Source organism: Electrophorus electricus, chromosome 16 (assembly GCF_013358815.1).
Source record: "Electrophorus electricus isolate fEleEle1 chromosome 16, fEleEle1.pri, whole genome shotgun sequence".
Lineage (NCBI taxonomy): Eukaryota > Metazoa > Chordata > Actinopteri > Gymnotiformes > Gymnotidae > Electrophorus > Electrophorus electricus.
The window spans coordinates 14,112,893-14,136,376 of NC_049550.1; the positions used below are offsets into that span (position 1 = coordinate 14,112,893).

At 43.0% G+C, this 23,484-nt stretch overlaps 1 protein-coding gene across 3 annotated transcripts in view; it reads left to right on the top strand.

Moving 5' to 3' along the window:
• The window catches only part of LOC113592161 (somatostatin receptor type 5), a 12,058-nt gene extending 11,617 nt beyond the window's left edge, over nt 1-441 (top strand). For all 3 annotated transcript variants that reach the window (XM_027032925.2, XM_027032924.2, XM_027032926.2), the window contains exon 3: nt 1-441. This exon is cut by the window's left edge and continues 1,467 nt beyond it. The gene's annotated coding sequence lies outside the window, so the exon portion shown is untranslated.
• The last annotated feature ends 23,043 nt before the right edge of the window (nt 442-23,484 follow it).

Here is a 23,484-nt window from a genome sequence, read left to right on the forward strand (position 1 = left end):
CAGAGTCCATATATGGTTCTAAATTACTCGAAGGTTCTGTATCCTACCCTCATACTTACATGCATGGGGTGATAGGAATTGTTCACCGAAGTCTCAAACTCTCATTGTTCTCCTTACCATTCTGACGGTATACCAAAAAATATACACAGATGCTACTAAGCATGCTAACATTATAACATCAGAACCTTTACTGTCAAGTATTGGCCAAAAGTAAAGTACAATTAGAGCTACCAAAATAAGAAAATAAGAAATTCTTTAAAAGTTTGGCGGAGTGGACCTTGTAAATAAAGGCCAGGCCTTTAGGAGGGAGATAATGTTCCGGAGAACGTCTCATCTGCTTATGTGCCTGTATTGTACTCATTAGACAACTTGTCTTGATGAAACACATTTGCTATGTAAATATATATATTTTGATTCTAAATAAAAAGGTGTATGACACTATTTTGTCATTTTTTTCTCTTTTCTGTGTGTCTTAAGTTCAGATTTGAAAAGACAGCTTTATTGGCATAACCATACCGTTTTTGTATGTCTAAAATTAAAGTTTCAAAACACAGCTGCCATTGTGGTCTTATCACAAACATAACAAAAAAAGAGGTTAAAAGAATATGCCACTGTTTTCTTGCAATGATGGTCAACACTCCGGAAGCAGAGGTTCCAACTGTGTGACGGATTAATTATTTAATTATCTCACAGAGCAGGCTGCTAGATCATTAAACCCAGATCATTAAACACCAAACCCAGAACACTGAACACCAAGCCAGCCCAGGGGCAGGGCGAACGTCATCCAGATCATTGTCTGCAGTCCAGGAGATCCAGGAGGGTCGTGTGGCAGGTGTAGTCAAGAAATGGAGCAGAGATGGAAACCCAGGAGAGTAAACAGAAACTGGGCATGCTCGGGAATAATGAATAATGAAGAGTCCAGGTGAGTTGGAGCTGCTCTGGGAATCAACTCATATTAAGGATCTGACCTGGGACGGGGCAACCTGAGTGGGTAACATTTTCAATCTAATCTATTACACCAATAGGGTACGGTTGTTCATCATAGATCAATGGAGCATTCAAAGCATTTTCAAGTACAGAAAAACTGTTGATTTCAAACACGTTTATGATGGACGCCCAATGGCAGTTATGGAAAGTAGATTGATATTAAGGCTCGGAATGCTCGATGAGATTACAGTGTGGTTCAAAACGCTGACGAAGATTGAGATTAGGTTCAAAACGTTACGTTGGATTGATAATTGTGAGTTGGATTCCCGATGATGCCGTGGCCTTCTGTGGCCAGCAAATAGGCTGTTCTCTCCCTTGTCAATTACAGTGACACTGGCCAATCACGTGTGACACTCCAAACGTGATACTCCGCCCACCGACACGGCACGAGCTGCATCTTGAAAAGATGTGGTGATTGGCTGAATGTGCCCTGGAGGAAGCACGTGACCGCTCTGTCCCTCCCTGATTGGCAACTGTCATGTAACAGGGGTGACTTACCTGATGTGTTGAAGTGGATATGACTACATTAGGGAGAAAATCCAATCCAGCCCAAAACCAGAATATATATGATGCAAAAAGTGCTGGATTAGCTTGTGATGTAAATTCAAATGCTGATGTAGATTAGGTTCAAAATGCTGGAGTATTCTTTTTTTATGAATAACTATTCGAAATTAAATGACTGAATGATTACATATAGAATCTAGACACAGCTACACACTGTTAAATTTACATCTACGGCATTTGGCAAATGCTCTTATTCAGAACGATTTACAAATTTTGTCATCCACTCATGGAATACATCCTAGCTACTATTGTAGGTTAGAGTTCAAGATACCAGTGAAGTAGAAGTAGAAATACAGAAATCAAGGATGATGCTTAGAAGTGCAAAACACGTATAATCCCTATAACAGACAACGATAAGTGCAATAACAATGCAGACAATAAATACTAGAGATTCAGTTACTCGACACGGGTGCAGGATCAGTGCTCATTGACATATTCCACAATATTGTTGCTCTCTACAATCCATAGATGTGTGTCTATTTGGTTAATGGAATTGTAAAACTACACATACACATACAGCAAACATGCAGGTTCAGTCCTTCGCCCTCTCTGTATCTCTCTCCCTCTGTTCACTCGTTTCTCTCTGGCGCTTTCTAAATATCCCCCGTCAAGATCAATTGCTCTGCTCATACAACATGATTGAATTATTGCCAACCTCCTCCACATCTCCCCCACATCTCCCCCACATCTCCCCGCCCCTCCCCCACATCTCCCCCACATCTCCCCGCCCCTCCCCCACATCTCCCCCACATCTCCCCGCCCCTCCCCCACATCTCCCCCACATCTCCCCACCCCTCCCCCACATCTCCCCGCCCCTCCCCCACATCTCACATTGTGAGACAATGAGTGAGAGTGTGTGAGAGGCCTTTAGTGTGGGAGGCAGTTTAGGGGGAAATCAGTGAAACAGGCACACACACACTACTAGCAACTTATACAGGAAACTCTTGCGCATACATATGGAAAATGTTCACATACATGGCCTACGACGTACATTTGCGTTTAACTTACTGCACACTTGCATATACATGCACTTGTACATTCATTCACTCGTGTGTAAACACAGACTGTAACTATGCTTGTGTGTATGTGCGCAGCGACGTGTGTGTAGAACAGTTTTCAGTGCGCCTGGAAGTAATTTCATTGTAACTGGAAAGCAGACATTTCACATCTATACAGCATGGTCAGCAGTATAAGGTGAAGAGAGGTCTCCAAACAAGAAAAACAAACCGTTATGTCAGCATCCAGTTCTGACTGTTTGAAGATTTGAAATATCAATCAGTGTTATGATCTGGGATTTAACTGGCACGGAATCGCTTCACTTTTTGGAGTTGATCTATGTATTGTTTGACACTACAAATCACTTCATTAATGAGAATTTTGCCAATGCACTCCCGAGAGGTATGCTCGTATAGTATACATTCAAACGTTCCAGCGTTAACTGAATCAGAAATGATGAGATTATACACTGTGTAGCCTGTAGACCTGCCGGCAGTGACATGGCTATGTCATACCGTTAGGCTACATGTTAACCTCTCAGTATTCTCTAACCGGCTGAAGTATGTGAGTAAATATTCAGAACGTATATCTCATCATCATTTTTAAAGAATATACTCCCAATATCAATGACATTTGTTCTAAATATTTACTACGATCACGTAGCACATACCATACCGCATAACGTTGTGCGATCAATAACGTGCAATCTTTAATTTTCAAATTTCCATAACTCATCAGGAGTTCTTATACCATAAGGACATATAGCTCATTTGCAATTAAACAATTACAATTAAACAAACACCTCTACATCTTATTTTCTTGAGTGTGCTGTATACATGTTAAATATCTGCCTTCCTGTTACAAAGAAATTACTTCATTGCACACAGAAATTTTGATATAAGTTATCGATGTAAGTTATGGAAGTTGTGTGTATGTGCAAGTTTAAGTTAACCTATATGTAAGCAGTATGTGTGCATGCGCCTGTGCTTTTTATGCGTGTGTGTTTCATGTGAATGCACAAATAGTTTGTGTGCGCACAAGCGTTTCCCCTATTTCACCCTAAACTGCCTCTCATAATGAATGAATGAATGAAGTTATATTCATATAGTGCCTTTCAAGGAACCCAAGGTCACTTTAGAATTAACACATACCGTGTTTCCATCCAGTCACACACATCGTAATATGGAGGCCGTTTAGAGTGAGCTTTATCCAAGCACATTCACAAGGCCTTTGCAAGATGACAGATTCATCACACAGGTGGGTGGAGTGAACAAGCAAACTTCAGTGTCCCTGGTTGACTTCCCCAGTGCTGAAGATTGTTGGAGTATATTTCCTCTTTATTCCTCAAAATGTTTCTCCTTTAATCCCTCTCTCTTTTCCACATTCTCTCTCCCTCTCTCAATCTTTCTCTCACTTATCTCTCTCCACCGTTCTCTCTCTCTCTCTCTCTGCTTCACTAACTTCATTCACCTCCTGTCTATTCTGGTTATAACTGCTGTGGGCTACACACTCTGATGCACAAACACACACACGCCCTTAAAATTTCTTGAGAAAATGTGCTTCACCTCTTTCGCTATATGAGTGTACAAGGCAGTCCTAAAACAGGACCCCTGTTTGTGATACTGTGGCACAGGCGATAGCTAGGGCAGCCCTAAAACAGGACCCCTGTTTGTGAAACTGTGGCGCAGGCGATAGCTAGGGCAGCCCTAAAACAGGACCCCTGTCTGTGATACTGTGGCGCAGGCGATAGCTAGGGCAGCCCTAAAACAGGACCCCTGTTTGTGAAACTGTGGCGCAGGCGAGAGCTAGCGCAGTCCTAAAACAGGACCCCTGTTTGTGATACTGTGGCACAGGCGATAGCTAGGGCAGCCCTAAAACAGGACCTGAGGTCCTGAGGTACAGGCAATATCCAGTGGGTGTGGGTAATAACAATATGTGGAGGTTGTGTGGACTGTGCAGAGTGTGGAGAGTGGGGCTGATCTCGGACAATGATGAGAGGGCCTACCTGGAGGAGATTAAACACCTGGAAAACTGGTGCCAGGGAAATAATCTCCCCCTAAACGTCAGCAAGACAAAGGAGCTGATTGTGGACTGCAGCAAGAAGCAGGAGCGGCACTACCAACCTGTGAGGATCAACGGAACCACGGTGGAGAGAGTAGACAGTTTCAGATACCTTGGTGTTCACATCTCACAGGACCTGTCCTGGTCCTGCCACATCAACTTCCTGGCAAAGAAGGCTCGTCAGCGTCTTTACCACCTCAGACGCCAAAGAGACTTCAGACTGCCCTCCAAAGTACTGCGGAACTTCTACACCTGCACTATCGAGAGCATCCTCACGGGGAACATCACAGTCTGGTTTGGGAACAGCACCAAGCAGGACAGACAAGCACTCCAAAGGGTGGTGCGTTCAGCAGAGCACATCACTCATACGGAACTTTCTGACCTACAGACCATCCATTACATGCGGTGCCAGACCAAGGCCAGGAGGATTGTGAAGGACCCCACCCATCCCAACAATAGGCTTTTTTCTCTGTTGAGGTCAGGGAAGCGCTTTCGCTCCCTGAAAACCAAGACAGAGAGACTGAAGAGGAGCTTCTTCCCACAGGCCATTCGGGCCCTGAATCAGGGAAACTGATAAACTGTGGGGACCACCACCACCATGTGACTGTAAATCTGTAAATTTGTAAACTGGAATTGTACATTGTGTACATACATATACATTGTACATTGTGTATATATACATATTATACATATATTGTACATACATTGTTATTTATATTTTTTGTATATATATATTTCCTTATGTACCTGTTTTTTTCCTCAGTTTGGACAGAGCACTCTCAACCATTTCACTGCGAGTTATACCGTGTATGACGATGTACGTGACAAATAAACCAAACTTGAAACTTGACTGTTCTTTCCTCTCCTGCACTGCAGCCAGGATGCAAGACATTCTTCAGAACTGAGCCCTGCGCGCTGCTGGTTGCCGTGGAGATTTTGCTTCCTCACTGTAGTCCATCATCTTCTTGAGCAGGTCTCTTCCCTCCACTACTACACCATCACTGAAGCTCCTCTTTTCTCTTTCATCCCTCGCTCCTCATCTCCTCTCTATGATGTCTTGAAGGATAGAAAGATTAACAGGAAAACGAATAACACTGAAAAAAGAAAAAAGTGAAAGATGTGCTGAGATGAAGAGATGCTGTGATTCAAGATCCTGTGAATCTTAGAGAGAGAAAGGGCTTGAAACTAATGAGAATGGATTTGAAACACTTTCAGTCGAAGAACTGAGTAGTTCAATAAAATGTTTGAGGGTTGGTAATGAAAAGTAAAGTGTTAGATAAGGTACTTCACACACACATGCAAACACACACACATTAAGTAACTGGGTGAATAACTAACGCACTCTCTGCTGCTGTGAAGAGTTACCGAACACACTGGACAACCCATTCAGACTAATTTGCACAGACATCTAACAGAAAAGAACAAGATGAGAGAGAGAGAGAGAGAGAGAGAGAGAGAGAGAGAGAGAGAGAGAGAGATCTATTTCTATTAAACTCTAAGATATAAACAAAAAAGCCTTTGTGTGTGTGTGTGTGTGTGTGTGTGTGTGTGCGCGCGCGTGTGCGTATGTGTCTAGATGAAGATGAAGATATAATTTATTAATTTCCTTTTAAAATGATCATTTTAAACATGACTTCTGTCTTTAAAACAAAAATAAACAACATTTTTCTTAAGTTCCGCTTTGTTTACTGCACACACACGGTCTTAAAACCTTCTGCCCACACAATCTCTTTCCTTTTTTATGTATGTTGTGCCTTTCAACAGCATTTGCTCATTAGACATCTTTAAAGGGGTTTAATGTGATGCAAATCCACATTTTTGAGCACTTCAGTAAATCCTCGCTCATCGCTTAGTAACTGAATTGCTCAGCTGCTGTAGCCATGTCCCTCTGGATTATCTGGAACTGATTTCACCTCAGTTATTTGGCCCAGGACTCATTTTCACTGAATCAGTCTGAGATTCTGCATGTCTTACGCACAATGTTATTATCAATAACTAGTCAGTCAAACCCTGGTTCCATTCCATTCAATATCATTCCAATATCATTTTGTTAAAAGATGAGGTCTGGTGAAGCAGAGGTGTGGTGAAGCAGACGTGTGGTGAAGCAGATGTCTGGTGAAGCAGAGGTGTGGTGAAGCAGATGTCTGGTGAAGCAGAGGTGTGGTGAAGCAGATGTCTGGTGAAGCAGAGGTGTGGTGAAGCAGACGTGTGGTGAAGCAGATGTGTGGTGAAGCAGATGTCTGGTGAAGCAGAGGTGTGGTGAAGCAGATGTCTGGTGAAGCAGAGGTGTGGTGAAGCAGACGTCTGGTGAACGTATGGGAACTACAACAGGGAGGGGGGATTGTGATAATTTGGTGTTCTTGGTGTGTGTTTTTCTGTATGAGAGACAATGAATGAATGTGCGTGTATATTCAGTGTAACTTATCATATACAAACGTAACCAGCAGGCTATTTGCAATGTTTCATATGTATGTGAAGTACTGAATACTGTAATATTACTCACCCGCTTATTTATTACCAGTTACTCCTGCAGGTCTCTGTCTGACTGTGATTGTGACTGTCATGAACTCGGCTTCTGATTTTAATGGCCATGAACTCTGCCCTGACTGTCCATCTAATCACATATACTCTCTCTCTCTCTCGCTGTGTGTTGGAGAGTGGACAAGGCTGTGTGTTTCAGGGTGTCTGTGTCGAGGTCTTTTTTAGTTTCAGTCTGCTGCATTAAAGACAGATATTAATGTAATTGAACCGGAGTCACTGTTCAGATTAGTCTGATTGGGTTATTCAGAGCATGCTCACTAACTCATTACAGTAGCAGAGAGGTTTCACATATTTTCACCAGATTACTTTATTTTTTACTTTATATTTTAATTTAAACCGTTCTCTCTCTCTCTCTCTCTCTCTCTCTCTCTCTCTCTCTCTCTCTCTCTGTCTTCGTGTGTGTGTGTGTGAAGTACCTCATTAAAGGCTGAATTTAACCACCCTTAACCTTTGAACCTTCTTGCATTTCTTCAATTGAAATGGTTTAATTAATTTTAATTAACAAAAATAGATTCTCCCTTTTTGGCACATATGATTATCTATCTATCTATCTATCTCTCTCACACACACACATTCACTCTTTTTTATTCCTTTCATTTTTATCCCCCTCTCTTTCTCTATGTGCCTCTCTCATTTTTCATTTTACTCTTTTTATTACAGCCTCTGCTATTATTCCCAATACTCTCAGATCTTCCTCCATCCTGTCTCTCTCTCTCACGCTGTCTCACCAGTCTCTCTCTCTCACGCTGTCTCACAAGTGTCTCTCTCTCACTCTGTCTCACCAGTGTCTCTCTCTAATGTTGTCAATATCCATTCGAATCGCCCCTTCATATCACTATCTCAGAGCAGCTGAACACACACAGAACAGGTGAACTCGCTGCGGTTAGATGAATCTTCTACACAATGATCGCGGGCCTAATCTCCGTCAATAATGAGCCTAGAGCCAAGAGGTCATCTTCCTGACACACTGGTGCCAGGGGAACAACCTTCATCTAAATGTCAACAAGACCAAGGAGCTGACAGTGAACTTCAGGAAGCAGGAGAGAAAGTGCACACCCCATCACCATCGATCATCGGGCCGCTGGTAGAGAGGGTCAGCAGCCTCAGGTTCCTCAGGGTTCACACCACATTGGTATGAACCCGGACATCCTCAGGACACTTTACTTCCCGCACTGTGGAGAACATTCTCACTGGCTGGTGTACCACTGGTGCGGTACGCACACCATTCTCGGGGGAAGCCCTGCAGTGGGTGTTGAGGACTGCCCGGCACATCACTGGGGTTCGCAGCTGTTATATTCATAGCTTGCACTGTTGGAACAGACATAAAAGTGATCTGATGATTGGCTAGTGTCACTGTGATTGACAGAGGAATGCCGTGCCTCTCACCCACAGATGTGACATCATCAGGGTTCAAACCACTCTCGGTGACATAGTGAAGGCTTTTCTGTTGCACCACTCGGTAGCCACACACACACACACACACACACACACACACACACACACACACACACACACACGCGCACACACGCGCACACACACGCACGCACACACGCACACACCACGCACGCGCACACACACGCACGCGCACACGCACACGCACACGCACGCACACGCACGCACACACACGCACCACACGCGCACACACGCACACGCACGCACACACACGCACACAGGTTCGGTGTCTTGACATGTAGTGTCTGTTCTATGATAGAGAGATCCTATGCCTGTTTAGTAGTAATGCTATAACACCTGAGATGTGGCTATTACTGTATTACTGCAGTATCTCAACATTCATTTGAATTCCAACGAGTCAAGCATAGCCCACATGCGCAGCGTTCTGATGACAGGGGATGAATGGGAGAGCGAAGGGAGAGGAGGAAAGACAAAGGAGGACGCATGAAAATAAAGTCATTATTCAAATACACTGAATAATTTGACTTTGGGCAGTGCAGATGTCAGCTTGTCTCACACCAGAATAACAAGTTTGATCAGACTGGGATATATGCAGCGGCTGACGTGTTCTGTGTAAAGTCATAAACTATTTGTTACATGTGCCTTTCATCCCTAAGATCAGAATGATGTGTGGTATTGCATAAAACATCCAAAACAGGATATCCTCCCACCTCTGCCCCTCCCACCTCTGCTCCTCCCACCTCTGCCTCCTCCCACCTCGGCTCTCCCACTCTGCCCCTCCCACTTCTGCCCCTCCCACCTCTGCCCCACCCACCTCTGCTCCTCCCACCTCTGCTCCTCCCACCTCTCCCCCCACCTCTGTTCCTCCCCCTTCTACCCCTCCCACTTCTGCCCCTCCCACCTCTACCCCTCCCACCTCTGCCCCCACCTCTGCTCCTCCCACCTCTGCCCCTCCCACCTCTGCCCCTCCCACTTCTGCCCCCCACCTCTCCTGCTTCATGTCAGACCCATAGCTCCTCCCACGTCTCCCTCTGCAGCTCTCTCATTGTTCCTGCATTTGATGAAGGGCAGGCGTGTCTTTGCCAGGCTGGAGTTGGCTCAGGCTGTTGTTAAGCTAAAGATAAGAGGAGGTGATGAACGCTCAGGTTGAAGGTTTCCTATCATCACCGATTTCACAGATTCATTCAACTGCTGCACTGAGGTAATTAGACCCAGACGGTCAGAGCAAAAACAAGCAGGATTTTTGACTTCCTGAGATTTTCACCTTTCCTCAAGGTTTAAACGCTAACTCTAAATATCAACCCTCCATTTCTGCCTTTTATTTTTTCATTTGCTTGAACAATGCTTTTATCAGTGTGACTGACAATACAACTTGCTAAGGCTACTCAAGAGTAAGGCGTAATAAAACATGATGAAGTAGTGGCTTATAATGAAAACAAAATCAGACAACCACAACAGAGAATAAAATAGGTCAATAGTTTATGGAGGCTGTGGAGATATGCACATGTCCAGTGGTTAGCATGTAGAGTAATTAGCACATCCAACTGTTAACATGTGTAGCAGTTAGCAATATCAAGAAGTTAACATGTCCATGATTACTGTGGCCAGTGCTTAGCATGTCCAACACATAGCATGTCCAATGATTACTGTGGCCAGTGCTTAGCAGTCCAACACGTAACATGTCCAATGATTACTGTGGCCAGTGCTTAGCATGTCCAACACGTAGCAGTCCAATGATTACTGTGGCCAGTGCTTAGCATGTCCAACACGTAGCATGTCCAATGATTACTGTGGCCAGTGCTTAGCATGTCCAACACGTAACACTGTCCAATGATTACTGTGGCCAGTGCTTAGCATGTCCAACACGGTAGCATGTCCAGTGATTACTGTGGCCAGTGCTTAGCATGTCCAACATGTAGCATGTCCAATGATTACTGTGGCCAGTGCTTAGCATGTCCAACACGTAGCATGTCCAGTGATTACTGTGGCCAGTGCTTAGCATGTCCAGTGATTACTTGTGGCCAGTGGTAAGCGTGTCCAGTGATTACTGTGGCCAGTAGGTAAGCGTGTCCAGTGATTACTGTGGCCAGTGCTTAGCGTGTCCAGTGATTACTGGGCCAGTGGTAAGCGTGTCCAGTGATTACTGTGGCCAGTGGTAAGCGTGTCAGTGATTACTGTGGCCAGTGCTTTATGCGTTGTCCAGTGATTACTGTGGCCAGTGGTAAGCGTGTCCAGTGATTTACTGTGGCCAGTGGTAAGCGTGTCCAGTGATTACTGTGGCCAGTGGTAAGCGTGTCCAGTGATTACTGTGGCCAGTGGTAAGCGTGTATATTCTGGCAATGGTCACTGCATCTAAGATGGGCCAGCTGACTGAGTGGAGAGAGGCAGGTGTGAGGACTCTCCAGAATGCTGTGCGCCCGCTCTGCAGACTTTATTTAGCTTACACTTAATCGAATTTCTCTTAATTACCTCTCGTTTGTTTCCCATCAGTTTTCAGTACCCTTTCACTCTATGCTGTGGAGCCATTCTAAAGCCCCCCCACTATGTAATTAAGAGCAGTATCCTGAGCAGAAATGGCATTCTGTGGTTTCTTCCTCCGAGCTGATTTGCCTGGGTAGCATGTCTTCTGGCATCCATTGAGAATGAGAGCCCTGTAGGTATTAGCGGCTGCACAGCTACCTTTAGTGCTGCTTTTGAGTTCTCTAGCCAAGGATGAGCTTTACTCTGGTATGCTCACGTGGAGCCTGCCGAAGGGCCCTGGGGTAAGACTGAAATTTATTCTGAAAGACAGAAAGAATGGGTATTTCACAGGGGAGATATTGTACACAGATTGCATAAGAATGATTCATTATCCTGACTCTTAATGAGAACAACTCGTAGAACATACCAGAATATCTTTGGAGGATTTCCAGGACTGAATGTAATACATTCTCATAATCACTAAAAGTCACCCTGACCATTAAAAAACAAACAAACAAACAAACTCCTAATTATAACTGACAAACATTTCAAATGCACGGGTACTGGAAGATGCTCGTCAACGCACTGGGAGTGTTAGCTCAGCGCCTGGCAACCTGACATGTCCGTCTGGGTATCAGCTATGCAATAAATATTTGGCTCCCTTGGCTGCTATTGCAAACAGCAGATGAGAAATTCTTGCTTGCCGAGTTTGAAAGATGCCTGTGGCAGTCCAAAGGCATCTTAACTTCATTACTGTGTTTCGGATTAGAGGAAGATGAGTTTATGGCCAAATGTTTGAGCCCTTGAAAAGCAAATCTCACTCACTTAAAATTCACTCACTATCTTGGTTCCCCTGTCCTCTCTCTCTCTCTCTCTCTCTCTCTCTCTCTCTTCTCTCCTCTCTCCTCTCTCTCTCTCTCTCTCCTCTTTTTTCATCTGTAACTTGGTGCAACATGAGGTGGACGCCAGCGCCAAGATTTATTATGAGCAAATCCAGAATCTTGGTCCAGGGTCAAAGAGTCAACATGAACAGGTCCAGGAAACATGACGAAACACACAAAACACAAAACTACAAAACAAGAAAACTGAAAGAAACACAGCGGAAAACAGGCTAATCACAAACAGAGAACACGGGCTGTGAGAACCAATGGAAGCAGGGTCAAAAATGAAGCAGGCGTGGTACAAACGACATAGGCTAGGACAATGGCCAGCAAAGAACCATGGGAAACGGGAAACACAGGGTGTAAATCCACAGGATAACAAGGACAAACGAGGGAAACAAGAAACAGGTGAAAACTAATGAAACACGGAAAACCAAAACAGGGACTGGAACAGGACTAGGGAAAATGAAACCAGGATGCGAGACAGGGAAACCATGGAGACAGACACTAGGGTTGGGCCAACCAGGACAGCATCACTCCCCCTCTGTCGTTCTTTCTTGCTTACTTTCATGCTTAGTCTCTCACTTTCTCATTCTTCCTCTCATATTGTTGTCTCATTCTTTCAGCCAGCAGTTTTGGAGTGGACTACATCGGAGAGATTCTGAGACAACACCAGCATCGGTGCCTCAAAATATATAAAAGCAAACAAATTATATGAAAATATATATGAAAGCATGAAAATAAATAAAAGCAAACCAAAAATATTCCCCCCCCACACAGTGTTTCACTGCTGCCATATTTTCCCCGCTAAGATGCAACAGTCTCCTCAGGGCAAACATTTGCAAGGAGGGAGATCTGGACAACAAGGTTCTTTCCTGTACTAAGCTGTTGAGCAGTAAGAGCCAGGAAGAATGGCAAAGGTTGTCACTAAAATGAAAAATAAATGTCACTCTCTATGCAACAGTACCCGAATTCTCATTCATTTTGCCACTGAATTTATTTTTCCGAAGTGTGCTTTTCAAGGTATTAATTATCAGCTTGTGAGATCCTGGGAGAGGCGGGAAAAGTGGCGGTTTAATCCACCCTGTTTCATCTTGTGTCTCAGGTATGCCTGGCTGCATGGTAGCTCAGTCCCCGAAGCTTAACGTCCAGAAATCTTATGTATAATCTTAGCTTCCAACTCCAATTTTCAGTTGGTGCAATTTTTTTGCAGTCACTGAACAGTCCTTTCATGTGACAGTCACTGTGAATCCTGACCTGAGGTGTGCAGGAAGTGGCTCTAGAGGAAGAAGCATCGAGCGGCTCTGCTGTATATCGTGCAAGACAAGGATGTGGATCTTTAAAAAGTGCAAAAAATCATTGTTTGCTCTGTATGGCCCTCCCACCATGCACTTAACAGGCTCAGTTTCCCCAGTGCTACAGGTTCCGTGCGTCATAGCAACTACATCCCAGAGTAGTTTCACATGTGCATTGGGATGCAAGAGTTAAATCTGAGTCATGCATCTTTGATGTTGCATCAGCCAGTGGATTCCACAACTCCTGACAACTTTCACACCACTGCCAGCCTTGGCAGCCCTGAAAATCGCAGTTTTGCAATCTGATTGGCTTTCTTATTCATGGGAGTTCGGAGCATCTGTCTCCAGATCCCAGGATCAAGAATGTGTAGCTAATTTTCACTGAGATTGAGTTTCATGTCAGAGCAACACATGGATAGAGTCTGGCAGTCCAGTTAGTGAGAATGTCAAGAAAAACCTCCAATACATAAAAAAGTATAACCCATTCTGTTATTTACTAGACTCAGCAAGACAAAAAGAAAAACTGCAAATAAAACCATTAACTTTAACAGCTATTTTGGAGAGCCCCACATGTTACTAATTTCATGCAGAATTAAGAAACTTTTGTCCTCCAACTGCAGTTTTTTGTTCGGGCGGAGGGGCTATGTGTGTTGGAGCATATTTGTTTTCATCCTTTAAAACACTTTGCCACTCACAAAACTTCTTATTTGTGAATTCGATCAAATGTATTTGTATTACACTTCTTTACAACGCATTTTATCGCAAAGCAGCATTACAAAAATCATATACACAGAGCATCCAAATCCAGGCCCTTAATGAACTAGCCATGTAATACTACGACACAGAATGAATAAAGTTGATTTGCTTTAACTTCCTATAAAACTTAGGATATAAGAGCAAATGACTAAAAAATGTTTAGCAGAGATACTCAGATTATTCAGTGAGCAGGCAGAGTGTTCAGTGCAGCGTTACTCTCCAGGTGCTCAGGGTCCCTCTCCAGGTGCCAACACCCACCTACCTGGCAGAAATCTACAATCACATCCTGCAGTGTCCCTGGCTGAAGGGCTCACGTCCTGCAGTTTCCCTGGGTGAAAGGCTTTCCCAGGCTCAACGCCATCTCACCATGGTGACTGTGAGCCCTTCTCAGGAAAAGTGCCAGATCCGACCTTGTGCCAGAGCTCTGACGGATCTGATGTTATCACCACCTGGGTCTCTGCTTCTTCGTCCCTTTCACACTCCCAATCAATTAATATTTGGTCAAGTCAATTTGATTCAGTTCAACTCAACTTGATTCAGTTAACTCTAAGATAGTGCAGAGGACTATGCTAAGCTCAGTGGTTAAGGTACTCAGCTAGTAATCAGAAGGTTGCCAGTTCAAGCCCCATCACTGCGTACATGATACTGTTGCACCCCTGAGCAAGACCCTTAACCCTCAGTTACTCAAGTTGTATTCAGTCCTGATTGTAAGTTGCTTTGAATAAAAGCATCAGGTAAACAATCTAGTAAAGCATATTCCCTCCTTTTACCACTCTGTATGTATTTATCTTTGTTTCTGTCTCTCTCTGTCTGACAGATTGTTAAGTCTGACTCTTCTGTCACATGTCTGATCTGTATCTAATCATTCCGGTGACGTCTGCACACATATGGAATCTGATCTCAATCGCCTTTTCTGCACCCACGTGTGGTGCTAAGCAAACAAGTGCAGACAACTAGAATTTGTCTAATCATGACTGCTATCAGACGTGTGTGTGTGTGTGTGTGTGTGTGTGTGTGTGTGTGTGTGTGTGTGTGTGTGTGTGTCTGTATGGGGAGGGCCAACAAAATAACCATGAAAGATCTGCTACGTGAGCAAGTGTACTGATTGCATAAGCAGGGATCTGTGGGGATGCTGCCCAATTCCCAATTATTAGTGAGGACTTTGTGCCAGGAACTGAGAGAGAGAGAGAGAATGAGTGACTGACAGAAAATGAAAGAGTGTATGTGAGTCACACGTGAGGAAGGGTACAAAAGAGAATGAGAGAAACATTTCTGATTGAGCCAACATGAGATATGAACATGTGATATCTATGTTTGTCTGTTTTCCCACTCTGTCACACTTACACTCTCACTCTGTCTGACACGCTTACACTCTCATTCTGTCTGACATGCTTGCTCTCACTCTGTCTGTTCGTCTGAATCTCTCTCCCCTCTCTCTGAGATACACAAGAGGCAGTTTCCTCGTCAAACCCGAGGAAACGTTTTATATGCTTTTATTTGCCTGTAACTTTCTGTCTCGGTCAGAATGCTCCAGAAGGTGACAGCTCTCTAGGCGACACGGAGCCTGGAAGGGCCCCACTGGCGGAATGTTTCTGAATGCGCCGAGAAATGTGGGATGACTCCGATAAGGAAACATCTAGAATTCCGGGTTCCGCCAATGTTTCTCCGCACTCGGCCACTGCAGCACTTTGCCTGCCCCTGACACCTGTTGGGTGCAGCGGTGATGAGGTGTTCTGGCCTTCCCCCACCGCATTACACAACCTGTTGGCTGTTATCAACTCATCACTTATCGCTGTAGCCCTGTATATACTCGGCCTGGTCTGCGTGTGCTGGAAGTCATTATCATGTTTTTTGAATCAGTCCTTGTACTCCAGAAGAGGTTTGAGAACCAGTCCTGTGTTTGTCTAGTCAGCTCACAAAGAAAAAAAAGATCTTGTTACTTTTTACTGTATTTATCTTTATAGGTTTTGTTCTGCTTTGCATTAACATTTCTGTGTGTGTTATATTGTGTTTTTACATGAATAAAACACTTATTACTCAATAAGGTGTTTATAAATGTGTTGCCTAAGACTTTTGGACAGCATATATATGCATAGTATCTTTATCAATAGCAGCTGCCATTAAGATGTTCATGGTGCTCTCATGGGGTGTGTTTCTGTAGTTTATTAAAGTGCTGTCAGCAGTAGCACATGGGCTAGATTTGACAACATCTATCTGGATGAGTTCATCTACCTTTATGACATCCATCTGTATGATATGATCCATCTGTAGGACATCCATCTGTAGGACAACATCCATCTGTATGATATGATCCATCTGTAGGACATCCATCTGTAGGACAACATCCATCTGTATGATATGATCCATCTGTAGGACATCCATCTGTAGGACAACATCCATCTGTATGATATGATCCATCTGTAGGACAACATCCATCTGTATGATATGATCCATTTGTCCCTTTTGCTCTCAGTGCAGTTCAGCTGAAATAATTTAGTAATAATTCTGGCTGCCTCACATCCTGTCCTGACACATCTCTGATGTCAACACAAGGAATCTGATCCACTTTTCAACAGCCATTGATCACGCACTGTTTCGTGAGAAGAAGCGAATGTGTGTGTGTGTGTTTGGGCAATATCAATATCGCACGGAATATCTTGAATACCTTCAGTGATACTTAAAATCACTGAATATCGATTTGGTTGCACATTCTTTGATGATTAGCTGCTGATAATAAATGTTGTTACGTACTGTAGATGTACAAGGCTGTGCAACCTGCCCCCTTCTTAATCCCTTACTATATTCACTTTGGTTATTCAATCACACGTTAGTCTGTCTTCTAGATGTCCCTTAATTATCCAATCACACTTTAGTCTCTTTTCTATATGTCCCTTAATCATCCAATCACACTTTAGTCTCTTTTCTATATGTCGCTTAATCATCCAATCACACTTTAGTCTGTCTTCTATATGTCCCTTAATCATCCAATCACACTTTAGTCTCTTTTCTATGTGTCCCTTAATTATCCAATCACTCTTTATTCTGTCTTCTAGAGGTCTCTTAATCATCCAATCACTCTTTAGTCTGTCTTCTAGATGTCCCTTAATTATCCAATCACACTTTAGTCTCTTTTCTATATGTCCCTTATTCATCCAGTCACTCTTTAGTCTGTCTTCTATATGTCCCTTAATCATCCAATCACATTTTAGTCTGTCTGCTATATGTCCCTTAATCATCCAATCACACTTTAGTCTCTTTTCTATATGTCCCTTAATTATCCAATCACTCTTTAGTCTGTCTTCTATATGTCCCTTAATCATCCAATCACATTTTAGTCTGTCTTCTAGAGGTTCCTTAATCATCCAATCACTCTTTAGTCTGTCTTCTATATGTCCCTTAATTCATACAATCACACTTTAGTCTCTTTTCTATATGTCCCTTAATCATCCAATCACTCTTTAGTCTGTCTTCTATATGTCCCTTAATCATCCAATCACATTTTAGTCTGTCTTCTAGAGGTTCCTTAATCATCCAATCACTCTTTAGTCTGTCTTCTATATGTCCCTTAATCATACAATCACACTTTAGTCTCTTTTCTATATGTCCCTTAATCATCCAATCACTCTTTAGTCTGTCTTCTATATGTCCCTTAATCATCCAATCACATTTTAGTCTGTCTTCTAGAGGTCCCTTAATCATCCAATCACACTTTATTCTCTCTTCTAGATGTGTCTAATGTTCACCGAGACATCTGGATCTGATGTCATTTCCCTGCGAAGCTAGAAAGAGTCCAACGCAATTCCCCTGTACTCACTAATGCATCGTGATAGAATGAAACAGGAGGGAGAAGGGGCATTTAGCTTCTTCTCATTAGCCAGGTTGCGACCGCTGCTTGACCTAACACCAAGCGATCAAGCAATTCACCAGCCATGTCTGTTCTATGAAGAGTTGCATATATGTAGCCCCAATTTCCAGCAGCCATGATGGAATTGTACCCCATAAATGTTTATTTTCAGTGCCAGATGAGAGGAAACTTCACTCTTGCTGCACCTGTGTGTGTGTGTGTGTGTGTGTGTGTGTGTGTGTACTCGGGGGGGGGGGGGGGGGGGGGGGTTTAAGTGTGTTTCTCTGATAATGATCTGATTTTGTTACGGAAGTTAAGGCTCGGTTCCCTTCCCTCTGGGGAGGCAATGTCGAATAAAAACTCAATCCCAGATGGAGGTCAGAAGTTCTGGGGCTTTTATTCATCCCCAGAAATTTCATGCATGAATGAAGAAGCCAGTTCAGTCCTCAATGCCTGTCACAGATCACCCAACTCATACCTCAAAACTCATGCCTTTGGCTCTGCTCAGTAACAATAATAACTATAAATATGTAACATATGTAACATATGTAACAAAAACTGTAAATATGTCATTTTACAAAATGGATCTGTACATTCTGTACATTGTGTACATATATATATATACACACAACCATATTCATTGTACATTGCGTATATAATCATAATATACATATATTGTACATACATTGTTAATATATTTTTGTACATATATAGAATATATATTTCTCTATGCGCCCGTTTTCTTTTTCCTCAGTTTGGACAGAGCACCCTCAACCATTTCACCGCGAGTTATACTGTGTATGCATGTGACAAATAAACCAAACTTGAAACTTGAAATTTGAACTTATATATATATACATTTTTACTTTAAAATTCCAACCCATATGTGCAGCTGTTCTTGTTCCCTAGAATATCTCCTGGAGATACAATATCCCCAGAATTCCCTCATTCTTATTTATAAAGCCTTCATATAAAACAAGCTTCATGCATGTACTGCATGGATTTAGACCTGACTGTAGGTATGACGATAATATAACTTTATATCACAAAGTTGTTATATAATCTTGAATTAATAACAATTGAATTGGGGAATAACAGCCTTACAGTAATGTAACAATGTAACGTACAATATGTAGCCTACATAGTTATTACTCTGAAAAGAGGCAAAATCCATTGATATATTGGGCAATTTCCGGCAAATCTTCCCTTCAAATCTCGTTATTCGAGTCTCCATTCTACTGTTTGCCGCCCCCTGCTGGCTGGTGATGGTAAGGCACGTGGAATAGCAGCTCCACTCCCATAGCTTTAGTGAGGGCCCTTACTAAGGAAACATCTAAATGGGATCCCATATCACTATGGATAAGTGAGGGATTCTGAAGGGTGGGATTCATCTTGTGATTACACACTTAGTAACGGACATTGAATCACTTTTCATTGTGAGGACGGCTTTCTCCATGTAGAAAACGTTCTTAATTACCATCACCTCATTGATAATGTATGTTCCTAATCTGACATGCCCATGTGGACATGCCCAAGGTCCTATGATGGAAGCCAATCTCTGGGCAGTACTGTGTAAGTTTTGCCTAATCATTTACGCACTGAGCACCAAACTGACTGGTAGATTTAGAAGCACAGTGTTTGTATTAAAGCATACTTTAGGCAGGTGTAAGAGGAACATGGAAAAGGTTCTTCTGCTGTCTGAAGTGATTTGCCCATGTAGAGTGTCCTGATAGCTGATAGCTCCTGTTAACTTTTTAAAGTCTGATTTGCTGTGAATGCCCAGGAAGGATGGAACCTAGCAGAAGCAGAGAAGAGTAGCCCTTCCTGCTTACAGTCTCTCCACACTCATTGGGACCCCTGGTGAAGGGTTATAAAAAACAAGTAAAAAGGTTAAGAAGAAATTCATATTTTATCTTAATTAATTTAATCGCACTTTGACAAAGGGAGGAAAAATCCAACCTTTAGTTGAAGTAAATGTATTTTGTCATCTTTATCAGATGGTGGAAGGGAATGTGTGTTTTCCTGAGTGGTAGGAGGTTAGAACAGGTTCAGGTCACATGGTTAGAGATAGAGACTGATTCATTCAGGGGAGCCCAGGTGTATGTCACTTACCTGGAAGTAATGAGTTGATTTACCTGTGAGCTATAAAAGAGCACAGGAATTAAAATATTTGGAGTCATTTCAGTGTGTGGGGAAGACCGTTCTTTCCTCCTGGTAGCTTTGGAATTTCCTTCTGAATGATTATATTTTATGTTTGCCTCTACCAATTAGAAAACTTAAACAAAAAACTGAACAGATCACCCAAGTAGAGAAGAAAAGCAGTTGTGCTGGCCCTGAAGTAAAAGCCATAGGAGTTGGCAGTCGATGCAGACTTCAGGTGAGCTGACTTCTCTGTGGCTCCTCAAGCTAATGCATACACACACAGAACAGACTGACTTTCACATGCTTGCACCATGTATGAATAGCTTTCAGGTTACGTTGTGGCCAGAATATTTAGTTGCGAGACAGTGGTAGCTGTAGTACTAGATAAGGTTGGATTCATGACACTGAGAAATACATGTATATGTTAGTTACACTGGAGTTAGTTACACTGGACTCAACTTCCCCCTCACAGCTGAGAGCCAGTGGAGCACCGGACCATTCTCATCCTACAAAATCCATCCACCGTTTTGCATCTCTGATCTGGTTCACCAGAGTCTTAACTAGACATGCCTGTTCTTGTTCTCGTTCTCTCTCTCTCTCTCTCTCCCCGAACTCTCTCTCTCTCCGAACTCTCTTATTCAAGCCCCCCCCCCCCCCCCCTGCACTCTCATTGTGGAGTATTGCTGTTCTCGGATGAATTCCAAGCCTTTCCCATACGTTAGATTTCCTGGTTTCTGAACTCTTCTTCCTGATCCCTGGACACCACCCAGACTTTGCTCCTTGCTCTTGACCTTGGACTGGCTTGACCTAGAGCACATACTAACTCCCTCATACCTGTCTTACAACATTCCGTACCCAGAATCCTCTCCCATTAGCCCCGCCTATTCCATAAGCCTAATAAAACCTCTTGTGTTTGTATCCTCTTTCTTGTGTGTCCCTTTGTTACCTGCTGTGAATACTGTACATCTGTATAAGTAAACCTCAGAGTGAACTTCATAAGCAGTTCTCATTGCAAAGGCAGCATTAACCCCTCAGTCATCTTGTATTAGGGTGAATGACATCACACACCACATACTCTGAGTACATCAGCTGTAGTTTGGATGCTTTAGTAAATGATTTCACACTCTGACCATTGCACAAAAATGATTGGTTCTATTAATACAACTCAGTCTATTGTGAATGACAATTTATACCATTTCCAGAAAATTATATTTTTCAGAAGTTTATTGTAACGCGTGTGGCCCGAGCACCGAAGGGTGAGGGGCAGGACACGTAGGCTCCAGTGACGTGGATGAACATTTATTAACGTATAAACACAACGGCACTCACACGTATTACAAACAAGGAACATGAAAAGGTTAACATTAAACAGACACGATAAACAAGAATACATCTACATTAACACGTTACGTCAACAATAACCGGCAACACTACACACTAAGACAAGAGTTTAAATACACAGAAGATTAACACACTACAGGTGTGTGCAGGTGTGTGCAGGTGTGGCTACGAAACAGGATCCTCCCACTGCACGTGGCGGACCAAACCACGTGTCAGGGGTGGCTGCCATCCTGGCGTCCCTGTTGTCATGGTTTCCCTGTCGTCTGTTTTCCTGATTCCGCTCCTTAGTTTCGTTTTCGCCACCCCTCGTCTGTTCTTTAATTCCAGTCCGTGTTTTGGTTCTCCCTGTTCCCATGTTCACCTGAGTCTGTTCTGTGCCTGATTGCCTTGGTTATTTAAGCCCTGTGTTTCGGCCTTTAGGTGGTTGGTTATTTGGTAAGTCACGCTCACGCCCACGCCCACCTGCTTCAATTCCGCTCGCTACATTGTCATCACCCGTGCTTTCCGTTTGTCTAGTTAATGTTTTTTTCTACCTCGACGTCTTCCCCTTGCCCCTGTTCATTTTGCCCTTTGTGATTGTGTTTCCCTTGTTAATAAAGTGCCCCCTGCACATGCATTCTGCCTCTCGCCTGTTCCTAAGGGAAATCGTTACACCACGTGACTCGCGGGAGGCGAGCGTTCTGTGACATCTTTGCCTTGGACTTCAACTGTGAAAGGCAATCTTGCTTTAGACCTTTCTCTCTCTCGTTGGACACAATTCTTCACAATTATAACAGTACATTTTCATTCCTTTGGTAGCCATTATGGTTTGAGACACTTTCTCCTTTGTACTGTAGTCCAGGTCTGGCCCATATACTGTGCTAAAAGCTGGTGCTGTGTGTGTGGGTGGGTGTGTGTGTAATAGATCTTTTAAAGCCCCATAGATGGCCCAAGAAAAACCTAAATTTAGGTGATACCTAGCATATGGCCTTAGATAAGAGCAGACAATGAGCCACTGATCACTGTGATGAAGGTCAGCATCAGTAAGGTCAGGACGTTCTAGTGCCCCTTCAGCGCGACTTATAAACCCTTTATGATTAACGTCATAACTTTGAGTGGGTGTTACTGCTGTGACTCTTCCATTGCTATTTTTTTCTCGGTTTTGTCATCGTCTGTCTGACGACCTCAAAGTCAGGCGGGGTCCCAGCTGTCAATCATTCCGCAGTCTCTCTTGGTAAAGCGTAATTGAACACCTCTGAAAGAGAGAGGAAGAAAGTGATACAAGAATACATTTTTTAAAGGAGAAAAAAGAGCCAGAAATTGAGCTGTCATGGTGAAGTAGGTCTATGTTGTTCATATTACAGTCATGGTGAAGTAGGTCTATGTTGTTCATATTACAGTCATGGTGAAGTAGGTCTATGTTGTTCATATTACAGTCATGGTGAAGTATGTCCATGTTGTTCATATTACAGTCATGGTGAAGTAGGTCTATGTTGTTCATATTACAGTCATGGTGAAGTAGGTCTATGTTGTTCATATTACAGTCATGGTGAAGTAGGTCCATGCTGTTCATATTACAGTCATGGTGAAGTAGGTCCATGCTGTTCATATTACAGTCATGGTGAAGTAGGTCTATGATGTTCATATTACAGTCATGGTGAAGCAGGTCTATGATGTTCATATTACAGTCATGGTGAAGTAGGTCCATGCTGTTCATATTACAGTCATGGTGAAGTAGGTCTATGTTGTTCATATTACAGTCATGGTGAAGTAGGTCCATGCTGTTCATATTACAGTCATGGTGAAGTAGGTCTATGATGTTCATATTACAGTCATGGTGAAGCAGGTCTATGATGTTCATATTACAGTCATGGTGAAGTAGGTCCATGCTGTTCATATTACAGTCATGGTGAAGTAGGTCTATGTTGTTCATATTACAGTCATGGTGAAGTAGGTCTATGTTGTTCATATTACAGTCATGGTGAAGTAGGTCTATGTTGTTCATATTACAGTCATGGTGAAGTATGTCTATGCTGTTCATATTACAGTCATGGTGAAGTAGGTCTATGTTGTTCATATTACAGTCATGGTGAAGTAGGTCCATGTTGTTCATATTACAGTCATGGTGAAGTATGTCCATGCTGTTCATATTACAGTCATGGTGAAGTAGGTCTATGTTGTTCATATTACAGTCATGGTGAAGTATGTCCATGTTGTTCATATT